A 12,257-nucleotide genomic window follows, 5' to 3' on the forward strand; every position below is an offset into this window, starting at 1 on the left:
CTATTGGCCCTGCTCTGTTTGTGACAGGGGAAGGCGCCCCAACCCCCTGATCGGCCCTGCTCTGTGCCTGACGGGGGAGCTCCCCAACCCCCTGATCAGCACTGCTCTGTGTGTGACAGGGTGCGCCCCCCCCAAACTCCCCCATGGGCCCTGCTCTGTGTGTGATGGGTGGAGCCACAATCTCCCCATCGGCCCTGCCCTGAGTGTGACAGGGGGGAGTGCCCCAACCCCCTGATCGGCCCTGCTCTGTGGGTGACAGGGCGGCACCCCAACCTCCCCATCGACCATGCCTTGAGTGTGACAGGGTACGGAGCCCCAACCCCCCTGATGGGCCCTGCTCTGTGTGTGACAGGGGTGGTACCACAACCCCCTGATCTGCCCTGCTCTGTGCGTGACAGGTGGTGGCGCCGCAACTTCCCCATCGACCCTGCCTTGAGTGTGACAGGGGGCAGTGCCCCAACCCCCCAATCGGCCCTACCCTGAGCGTGACTGAGGGTGGCATCGCAACCTCCCGATCCACCCTGCTCTGTGCATGACAGAGGGCGGCGCCCCAACTCCCCAATCAGCCCTGCTCTGAGCCCGACCAGGGGCTGCACCTAGGGATTGGGCCTGCCCTCTGCCACCCGGGAGCAGGCCTAAGCCAGCAGGTCGTTATCTCCCGAGGGGTCCCAGACTGTGAGAGGACACAAGTGGGGCTGAGGGACACCCCCCCCCTGCACCAGTGCACAAATTTTTGTGCACTGGGCCTCTAGTATATATATATAAAAGAATATATATTTGCTTCAAAAAGGTTTGCCACCCACCCCAAATCCACTCTCGTTATCCCCACACCTGGCAATGCCCCCTTCACAGGTGGTGCAAGCGTACTCTCCTCCCCCAGAGCCCAGACCTCTCCATCTCAGCTCCTTACTATGCAGATCACCATTGCTTCTTCAGCTGTTGTTTAAAAATTTTATTTTGGGGGGGGGGGGAGAGAGAGAAAGAGAGAGAAAGAGGGGAACATTGATTTAATGTTCCACCTATTTGTGCATTTTTATATGTGCCCTGACCAGAGATCGAACCCACAACCTTGGCATATTGGGACAATGCTCTAACCAACTGCAAGGCACTTCTTTTAGTTGTTTTAAAACTTGATCCCTTAGCCCACTGCCCAGATCTACCCAGGAGAGAGCCCAGGAGGTGTCCCAGTTCAGGAAGCCCAAGTAAGATGCAAACAGATGTCACATGGCTTCTTTCATCCCTTTCTAGTCTCAAGCAGGCTCCTTCTTCTCAGGGGGCTGTGTGTCTGCCATTCTTCACTGGAACACTCTGGTCCCCTTTCTCCCTCTTTAGTCCACAGCTAAAGTGACCCTCAGCAGGGTCCCAGACCAGGGCAATCTGTCCCCCCAAACTCTCAGGGCTCCCATCACAATGAAATCTATAGACTCGCACTGAACTGTAAGCTCTAGATGGGCAGCAACTGTGTCTATTTGGTTTATGACCAATTTCCAAAGGCCCAGCCCACCGTTTGGCACAGCAGGCTCTCGAAAAATACTTGTTGTAGCTGCATATTCCAGTCTGGCTCAGAGCTCTCCTCTCTGCAAACATCCTTGGTTTCTCTCTTCTGAAAGACCCAGGATTTGCTCCTTTCTTGCCCATGGGACACCAGCCCCCAGCCCTAGACTGAGCAGAGTCCTGAGCCCCCTTCGCTGTTACCTGCAAACAACCCCCTTCTCTGAATGCAGGTGGATTCCCAAGGACTCTTCTCTGGGGGCCTGTGACGGATCTTATCGGCACTCTATTGGACCCTCTCCTCTATTTACCTTCCTGAGTGGACGAGGGAGGCATGCATTCCTCCCGGCCCTCCTTGGCACTCCACCCCCTACTCATTCCCCCACCCCCCACCCCCAACTTCCTGGCCCGATGTAATATGGCCCTGCTTAGGCTTCCTTCTTCAGCTCACAGCCTGGGAGCCAGGCGTCTCCTAGTCCTTGTTCCTTTGTCTTAAGCTGGTGACCAGAGAGAGACCAGAGACAGAGCAGAAAACCGGCCTGGCCCTCTACCTCCCCCTTAGGAAAGACCAGGCACTGATGTTCCGGATGTGTCTCCATCGCCACATCCTTCCTCGGTGGGTGTGGAGGGCCCTCCCCACCTCACCACCGGAAAAACTGAGACTAAAGCGGAGACGGCTGCTGGGCCGGAGCCATCTAATTGTGTACACAAGACAAGGCCCTCAGTCCCCTCGCCCCAGTCCCAGACCGCTGTGGGCCCTGAGCAGCGGTTCCACGGGAAAGGGCGGTCCCTGGTGGTGAGGAGAAGCATGGCAGCCTGCCCCTTTCCAGGACAGGCAGACAGGAAGGGGCATGGGAGGGAGGACTGGCCCACAGGCTTTCATTACCACCTGTTACGGATACAAAGGCCTTGCTTCCAATGGCAGAAATCCGTGGCATCCCATACACACGCAAGATTTAAAAAATGTGTACAAACAATACTAAGGCAAAAATTCAACCACAACGCCTCTATACCTGGAAGGTGTTATGAAAACGGTCAATTTCTGTTTGTGGTTTTAAAATGGCAGTTTTAACAAACGTATTGAAAACATTCACGTGCTAAAGACATTGCTGCTAAAATGGGGACCCTGCCGTTGCATCAGGATGTGTAACCAGTGTAGGTGCAGGCGTTCCCATGTACAGAATGTGGGTGCTCCCAAAGTCCTGGAGGGGAAAGAACCCAACTTTTGGTAAACCATCCCCTTAGCCACATTCCCGGTGACGACCTAATACTCCTGCCCTGTGGCTTTAACTGCACCCTGATGGCTGTGTATCTATGCAGGAAGCAGCGAGAGGCGTTCCATGGCTTCTGGCCCATCACGTGCAAGTAACACGGGCTCTTCCTGATTCGAGAGTGAGGTGCTAAGTCCTGGGACACAGAAGCTCACTGTCAGCTCTCGGCCGGCCGAGGGAGAGATTAGGCTCTTCCTAAAGAGCCCAGGAACTGGGGCAAGGGTGTCTCCAAGTTTCAGTGGTATCTATCTTCTGTCTAAGCAGAGAGGCTGTGGAACAAAAGGCTGGTTGTCTTAACAGAAACACTTGGAAAACCAAGCCTTTGAGAACCTCCCTGGCAAAAACGGGCATGCTTAGAGACCACCTGCCCGTTTAGTACGACCTCCGCTCCTGCAGCCAAGGGAATCTGAGCAACCCACTGGGCATGGCCTCTCTGGAGTTGTTTCTGTGTCAAGATTAAATGGAGTATTTCTAGAACGTAGCTGGTCACGACCTAACTACGGAGGAATACATCTCACCGACATTACCGGGTCTTGGCTATACCTTCATAAACCAGGCCTCTTCCTATCAGCCTTGGCGGGCAGGGACACAGCAGCCTATGACCACATGAGAAAGTGCAAAAACGGAAAATGGGGTTGGAGACACAAAGTCCAATGTGTTGCTGGTCGCTGTGGTGTCACTGCTCCCAATACCGGTGTAACCTGAATCCTCACTTGGGAGCCAGAAATCAGCTGAGAAGAGGCTCTGGAGAGAGCCGGCCCTGGCCCCGAGGGCGAATGAAGTGGGGCGTCAGCACAGCCCATCCCACCGAGCAGGCTGGACCCCCGAGTTCCTGACTGGCACTGAAGGGTTTGGGTAAGTCCCTCTGTCTCGCTGGGTAGCCTGGGGAGTTAGGACGAGAGTCTGGCGCTGGCCCTGAGGAGTGAGCAGAGCCCTGGGAGCGCACACTGGAGGAGAGGGCCTGGTTAGAACTTCTAGCACCCCCTCCCCCAGCCTTAGGCGCATTGCCAGGTAAAGCTGATGCCTGGGCGCCAGGCGCTGAGCCGTCAGACACAGCGGCCCAACATGCGGACCTACATCCCAGGACACGGAGGGCCAAGCCTCCCCGGGCTTCTCCAGGAGACCTGGGGCCACCCAGGGGTGCTAACGGGCTTGGACCTTCCTCGGGTCGGGGCTGCTCTTCCTTCCAGGGAAGGGAGTTTGCTGGGGACGATGGAGACGGGTCAGGGAGGTGCCCTCACGCCCCCACTCCACCCCAGTCCCCTGATGGGAGGGTGGGCGAGGCTCAGGTTCGCGGAGGAGAGGAGGGCTGGGCGCGGGATGCTACCCGACGCGGAGCAGGGTGTGCAGGGCCTGCGCGGAGGGCAGACCCCCTTCTCCATAGCAGGGGAGCCCCACTCGGCGGCGGCGGTCCCACCGCGCAGCACGCTGCCTTCAGGTGCGAATGTGCCGCTCGCTCCTAAGGCCCCGCCCGCAGCCCACGCCTGATGGGAAGTGTAGTTCGTGGGGCGGGGGTGGCGCGGTCCGTGCGTGTGTCCGTGCGTCTCCTGACCGCGCCCGCCATGGTCCCCCGCGCCTGGGCCCACCCAAGCCGAACCCAGAGCGGTGCCATCCTTCGCGCTCGTGCTCCTGCGCGCCCTGGGCCTGGACAGAAGGTCTGGCGCGGGTTCCCACCTCCAGCCGGGCTCCCCCGGGCCCTTCCCGGCGGCCCACGCCCTGCGCCCTCGCCAGGCGAATGGTGGGCAACTGAGGGGACCAGCCTCCTGGTGGGCACCTGAGGCGCCACTGGAGGCGGAGCCGGGCCCCGCGGAAAGGCTGGGGAGAAAGGCCGCAGTGAGGCCTGGCCCGGGAGGCCCGCGCCAGCCTGGTGGGCGAGGCTGCGCTAGGAGCGGGTCGGAGCCCTTCCAGCTCTTAAGGGGCTGTGAGCAATGCCGCCTTAAAATGAAGAGCGGACCTGCCCACGACTGGCTGGCACGTTGGAGCTGATTACCTTACAGGGTTGACAGATGAAAGTATTTGCTACATTTGACAACTCTTCAGACTCAGAGGGAGTTCGGGGTGGGAGGAAGTATCGTGTGAAAACCAAGAAATGGGGCGATCTTAGCTCGCAGGTGCACTTTGAGCTCAAATGGGGTTTGAGTGTAGGGCGGGGTGTTTTGTAAACTGGCCGCCAGCATCTGAGCCTGAAGCTCTGGAGAAAGGGCTGGAGCCTTCAGGACCCCCCTTCAAAGGGAAGGCACACTTGCTGCAATTAGGAGAAGCTGGGCAATAGAGACATGGGACCTCCCTATACTATTTTTTAATAGATTTTCTTTTAAAAATATATATATATTTTTTTATTTCAGAGACGAAGGGAGAGGGAGAGAGATAGAAACATTAATGATGAGCTCTAGCCCGTTTGGCTCAATGGATAGAGTGTCAGTCTGTGGGCTGAAAGGTCTGGGTTTTGATTCCGCCTGAGGGCACTTGCCTGGTTTCCAACTTGATTCCCAGTAGGGGGCGTGCAGGAGGCAGCTGATCAATGACTGAGCCTGAAACACAGGCAGGTACTAGTACATAGACCAGGAATTGAACCGTGACCTCCCAGTTCATAGGTGGACACTCAACCACTGGGCCACACCAGCCGGGCCCTATACTATTTTTAACTGGGGTGAAAATGGGTCAAGGATGGCCTGGGCACTCAAATATTACAAAACCCCTTTGTTTTTTTGTTTGTTGACAGCTTTATTGAGTGTACCATTCAATGTTTTTTAGTATATTTGCAGTGCAACCTTGACCACAATCTAATCTTAGAACATCTTCATCACCCCCAAAAGAAACCTGTATCCATTAGCAGTCACCCCCTAATATCCCTCCAGCCCTAGGCAATCTTTCTATTTCTATTCCTAATCTTTCTGTTTCTATAGACTTATCTATTCTGGACATTTCATAATTTATAAGTCAAATCATATAATATATGGTCTTTTGTGACTAGATTTTTATTTAGCATGATGTTTAAAAATGTGTCCAGGTTGTAGCATGTATCAGTATTCCGTATTATTTTTGCAATTTCTTGTGAGTATATTTTGAAATAAAAAAATGCCCTTACATGTGAAATGGCTCAGCTGGCACTAACATTCAATGCTGAGAGCAGGGTGGGCCTTGGGAGAGGAGGAGGGAGAGCAGGGCCTGGCAGGGGGCAGGGGCCATCTCAGCCCAGCTCCACCTCAGGAGGCTGTGGGCAGTGAGGGTTGGGTGGGGGGGAGGCATGGGGTCCCACCACCTGGCTCTCAACCCGTTCTCTGCCACTTACTAAGTGGGTCCTGGAGCAAGTTAGTTTGACCTCACTTTGCCTCCATTTCTTTGTCTGTAACATGAAGAAAACAAGACAATCTACTTTAGAGGGTAAATGGGAGGGTAAAGTGAGAAAATTACATAAAGGACAGTGCCTGGCATATAGTGCCATCATTCAATAGTTTAGCTCTTGTCATGACCTTACAGTAGTGATGAGGGTCCGCTGTGACCCTGGCCTTGAGGGTAAATTTGCCCTCTTGTGTCCGCCCTGGGGACCAGTTCCCCCTGCCCTAATCATTCAGTGTTCCCCCTGCCCACATTGCTCTCCTGGTCCACTCATTCTTACTGTACGACAGTCTCCCTTTTTCAGAGGTCATCAGAATTCCAGGATGTCATGTCCAGGCTGCCTCTGAGCACCCAGCAGTGAATAAAAACAACAGCTCTGGCCAATTGCTCAGTGGTTAGAGCATTGGCCCACAGACTGAAGGGTCAAGGGTTTGATTCCTGGCCAAGGGCATGTACCTCTGTTGCAGGTACTCCAGCCCCGCCCTGGTAGGGGCTGATGTGGGAGGCAACCAATCAATGTGTCTCTCTCATTGATGTTTCTCTCTCTCTCTCTCTCTCTCTCTCTCTCTCTCTCTCCTTCCCTCCCTCCTTCCTCCCTTCCACTCTCTCTAGAAATCAATGGGAAAAATATCCTCCGGTGAGGATTTAAAACAACACTAACAGCAACAAAACAGCCCAGCTGGAGTGGCTCAGTTGGTTGAGCCATGTCCCACACACCAAAAGGTTGCCGGTTCGATTCCAGATCAGCACATACCTGGGTTTGGGGTTCGATCCCCAGGCGGGGAGCATACAGAAGCAACTGATTGATGTCTCTCTCTCTCTCTCTCTCTCTCTCTCTCTCTCTCTCTCTCTCTCCATGCCCTTGGGTGAGGATTAAAAAACAGCCCTGACTAATTGTTCAGTGGTTAGAGCCTCAGCCCTCAGACCAAAAGGTCTCAGGTTTGATTCCTGCACCTCGGTTGCAGGTTCCCCAGCCCTGGTCGGGCATGTGCATGAGGCAACCAATCAAACTGTCTCTCTCACATCTATGTTTCTCTCTCTCCCCCCCTCTTCCCTCCTTTTCACTCTCTCTAAAAAAAAATTAAGGGAGCCCAACCGGTGTGGCTCAGTGGTTGAGCATCGACCTATGAACTAGGAGGTCACAGTTCAATTCCTGGTCAGGGCACATGCCCCGGTGGTGGGCTCGATCCCCAGTGTGGGGCATGCAGGAGGCAGCCGATCAATGATTCTTTCTCATCATTGATATTTCTATCTCTCCCTTTCCCTTCCTCTCTGAAATAAAAAATATATATATTTTTTAAATATATTTTTTAAATCGATGGAAAAATATCTTGGGTAAGGATTACAAACAACAAACAAAAATGTTTCAAATCTTGAGTTTTATGGAGAAAAAATGGCCATCCAGATCCCTGGCCATTCCTCAAAACTGGTTGAAATGATCTAGAAAGATTCATTGCAGGTCAGATTTAAAGACTAGCAGCGTCGCGAGTCAGTGCCATCTAAGGAGTGTTCTGGGGTATTGTGACAGATCCCCGTCAGCCCCGAAGGCTGAGGACATGCAACAGCTCAGCCTGAACTGTGCTTCTCGGCTGGAGTCAGAGCAGCCAGAAAGGACTCTCCTTGTCTAGCGTCTGCATTTTACTGGGAAACAGGCTCACAGAGGGCTGTGAGGCAGGGAGGGAAATCACTTAGGGAGAATCCTTTGCAATTTCAGAAAATTCTTAGCCCTGGAAATCAGTTCATAGCCTCCTGGGTCCATGGACGCAGAAGCGGGAAGCTGTCCGTTTTGGGCGCCCTCCGACGTTGGCCAGAGTCCAAGCAGCCAAGCCCGGAAGTCAGTGTCTGATGCCTTCCTGTCCGTGTTTATTTCAGCCAGATGTTTATCCTAGGGGTTTATTAATAATAAGGGTCACTCTTTCCTTTTGCGACCATTGCTGAAGCACCAGCGGCCAAAAGGAAGTTCAATCCCTTTGTGACTTCTGACCGGAGCGAGAACCATAAAGGGCCTTTCCATGCACCTTCCCACATTCGCAGGAAGGTTACGTCCGCTGGACGTTGGGCGACATTTAACGCCGGTGGGTCTTGAACTGGCATCTAGAAGGGTTCTGGAATCTGGAGAAGGCTGTGCATAGATTATTAGGAGTCCAGAGACAAAGCATAATTTTGAAAGGCATATGGGGGTCAGAGGAGCTTAGCTAAAAGGAGCTAAGATCTCAGGACCCCATGCTTTTTATTAACACAAATTGTCCTGAGGCAAGGCAGAGATATACACTTCAAAGGGTCAGGGTTTCCTATACAGAGGCATTGTCAGAATGGGGGAATTAGCCTACGGCTGTTCAGGTGTTTGGCCAGTAGGGGGCAATAACATGTAGATTAAGATGCCCTGAGCTATCAGGCAGCAAGCAATCATCTCTTTTCAGGTTTGGGGAAATGCCTTCAGCCATTCCCAACAGGTGACAACATATGTGACTCAGCCCTTGTTGAGTCCCCAAGTTCCATCAACCTTTTTTTTTTTTTTAAATATATTTTATTGATTTTTTACAGAGAGGAAGGGAGAGAGATAGAGAGTTAGAAACATCGATGAGAGAGAAACATCGATTCAGCTGCCTCCTGCACACCTCTTACTGGGGATGTGCCCGCAACCCAGGTACATGCCCTTGACCGGAATCGAACCTGGGACCCTTCAGTCCGCAGGCCGACGCTCTATCCACTGAGCCAAACCGGTCAGGGCTCCATCAACCTTTTAATGAAACTCTTGCAATTATGACATGCTAGAATTGGCTTCCGGCAACGTTTTCTCCTCTTTCCAAAGAGCCGAGACAGAAAGAAGTACAAGTTTGATCCATGCCCATCGGAAAGCATGATGAAGTTCACTTGTGCAAGGACACTACACAGGGCAGCAAGCTGAAAAAGTAGTCCTGGTTTGCAGAAAGAAATAGGCCATTTACACCAGAGGAGTGCAGCTAAGGGCACAGCTGTTCGTGGGGGCACTCACCCCAGCATGGTGGTTACCACTAGACTAAAGCTGGGCAAAGACCACAAAAAGATCCTTGAACAGAAAGCCCGTTTCACCAAGCAGGGAAGGAAAGGCCAAATACAAGGACGAAACAATTGAGACGTCACAGGAAAAAAGTTACATACAGCTTTCCCTAAAAACTGTTAAAATGAAGTAGTAATAATAATAATGGTCACAGCGCCTTGCGCATATCCAGGCCCTTTTTCAATTCCCCAAGGTAGGAGGTCTGCGGTATTGTCCTCGCTTCACGGGCAAGGAACCTGTTTAAGCAACTTCCCCCAGGGGACAGAGGCTGGGGCAGAACTAGCATGTGGGGATTTTGCTCTCTAATCTGTGAAAACATCAGTACAATTTTTGGGGGGGTGTGTCTGTTACCTGCTGCGTGCTCTGTGGGTGCTGGTGACAGGGATAAGCTGACATGGTCCCCGTGCTGGAGAAGCTGTGGCGGAAGAGCCACCTTCTGTGGGGGGTGGTGGACGTGCTTTCTATCTTGGGTGACATGGGTGTTTACATATATCAAAGTTCATTCAGCTGTCCACTGATGGTTTGTGCGTTTTGCTGTAAATTTTACCTTAAAAGGTGTAGAAAATGGATTTGCTCTGGAAGGACTGTGCCTGGCAAGGCCTTCGTAGCTGTCCGGAAGTAGGCCAGGGGCTGGCGAGGCTTCCACCTTTGTTCGTGGGGTGTGGCTGAAGTTTTCTCCTGGGTGGTCCAGTGGCCTTGACGCCCAGAGCATGTGGGTCGCACTGAGGAGGGAGTCAGGGCTCACCACATGTTTCGGAGGAGGGATTTGTAAGCGGAACCTGCAGGAGAGCAGTTGGTCAGAGGAGGGAGGATCAGCGGAGTGAGGTTGCCCAGCATCACCCCGATGGACAGGGGTAGAACCAAGCTTTGAATTGATTCCCTTAACCCAAGTCCCATCAGTGGGCCTTGGAGAAACTCATGCTGGTTAGAAATTTTGAAGCTGTTTCCCAAGAAAGGAAAACGTCCTATTCCCACTGCGTCAGGAGCCAGGGCCATGCCCCGATCCCATGCCGTTGTCACCTGACCTCTTGTGGGGTTTGCCAGCTGCTCCTGGCTCTCTCCATGTAGAAGCCAAGTTGGAAGAGCAGATCACTTGCTGTCTGACTCACTTCCAGAATGCCTGGCCTCCTGTGCAGACACTGTCTGGCCTGTTTTCTTCTGGATGAAGAGGGGGAGGGGGAGGTGTTGCAGGTCTAGCACCAGCTTTGGCGCTAGACCGGCCAGGGTTAGAATCCCGGTTCTACTACTGAACTGGCGATGTGACCCTGCTCCAGTGACCCATGTGGACGAAAAAGGGGACACACACTGTGCCTGACAAGCTCAGGCGAAGCCTGCATTGCAGGCCTTACAAACTCGGACTGCAAGTAACCACGGAAGATGGTCTCAACATAGATATTCCCAACTAAAAGCACATCCAAGGCCTATAGCTTCCTGGACAAAGGTCGATCTTTACCTTACGTGAGCCTGTCTTGTATCTTTTTGCATCGAAGATAACATTCCTTTGAAATGTCAGCGTAATCTCCAGGCCTCTCGGGGCACAGTCACTGCCCCAGAGCTGGAGACCACAGCACCCCTCATTGTTACCTTGTTCGCCGTGTGCTGTCAACGTTAACTGTCCTGCGTCCACCCGTAAAAGAGCAGTCTCTCTGTTTTACTCTTCATCCAATCCCACAGATTCCCCCGCTGTGTTTTCTCCCACCTCCCTAATCTACCACCAATAAATTTCATGTAACCACCCCCTTACATCTTCTTTGATTCCAATGTATAAAATAAGTATAAAACTGCCATTTTCTGCGTCATTTTCTCAATTTGTTGAGAGTTTGCTTCCTGGCAATTGTCAATTTGGCTCAAATAAAATCATAGCCCTAGCTGGTTTGGCTCAGTAGATAGAGCTTCAACCTGTGGACTGAAGGGTCCCAGGTTCGATTCTGGCCAAGGGCACATGCCTGGGTTGCGGGCTTGATCCCCAGTAGGGGGCGTGCACGAGGTAGCCAATCAATGATTCTCTCTCATCATTGATGTTTCTATCTCTCTATCCCTCTCCCTTCCCCTCTGAAATCAATAAAAACATATTTTTATTTTTATTTATTTATTTATTTTTAATATATTTTATTGATTTTTCACAGAGAGGAAGGGAGAGAGACAGAAAGCCAGAAACATCGATGAGAGAAACATCGATCAGCTGCCTCAGCTGCCTCCTGCACATCTCCCACTGGGGATGTGCCCGCAACCCAGGTACATGCCCCTGACCGGAATCAAACCCGGGACCCTTCAGTCCGCAGGCCGACGCTCCATCCACTGAGCCAAACCGGTTTCGGCAAAAACATATTTTTAAAAATCATAAAAATTCTTTACAGGTCTGGACATTTTTAAAAAATTATTTTTCAATTACAGTTGGCATTCAATATTATTTTCTATTAACTTCAGGTGTACATATAGTGGTTACCCTATCATGTAATTTATAAAGTGATCCCCCCAATATTTCCAGTACCCACCTGGCACCACACATAGTTATTACAACATTATTGACTATGTTCCCTATGCTGTACTTTACATTCCATGATTATTTGTAACTATCAATTTGTACTTCTTAATCACTTCACCTTTTTCTTTAAAAAAAATATTTTTATTGATTGATTTCAGAGAAGGAGGGAGAGGAGAGAGAGATAGAAACATCAATGATGAGAGAGAATTATTGGACAGCTGCCTCCTGCACACCCCACACTGGGGATTGAGCCCACAACCCGGGCCTGTGCCCTGACCAGGAATCAAACTGTGACCTCCTGGTTCATAGGTCATTGCTCAACCACTGAGCCACGGCAGCTGGGCCACTTCACCTTTTTCATCCAGTCCCCCAGACCCCCTCCCCTGTGGCAACAATCGGTTGTTCTCTGTATCTATGAGTCTGTTCTATTTTGTTTGTTCATTTATTTTGTTCTTTAGGTTTTGCATTTAAGTAAAATCATATGGTGCTTGTCTTTCTCTGGCTGACTGATTTTACTTGGCATAATACTCTCTAGGTCCATCCATGCTGTTGCAAATGGTAAGGTTTTCTTCTTTTTAATGGCTGAATCATATTCATATGTATTACTTTTTTAAAAGTTTTTTAAAAATAT

This window comes from Myotis daubentonii, chromosome 12, assembly GCF_963259705.1.
Source record: "Myotis daubentonii chromosome 12, mMyoDau2.1, whole genome shotgun sequence".
Lineage (NCBI taxonomy): Eukaryota > Metazoa > Chordata > Mammalia > Chiroptera > Vespertilionidae > Myotis > Myotis daubentonii.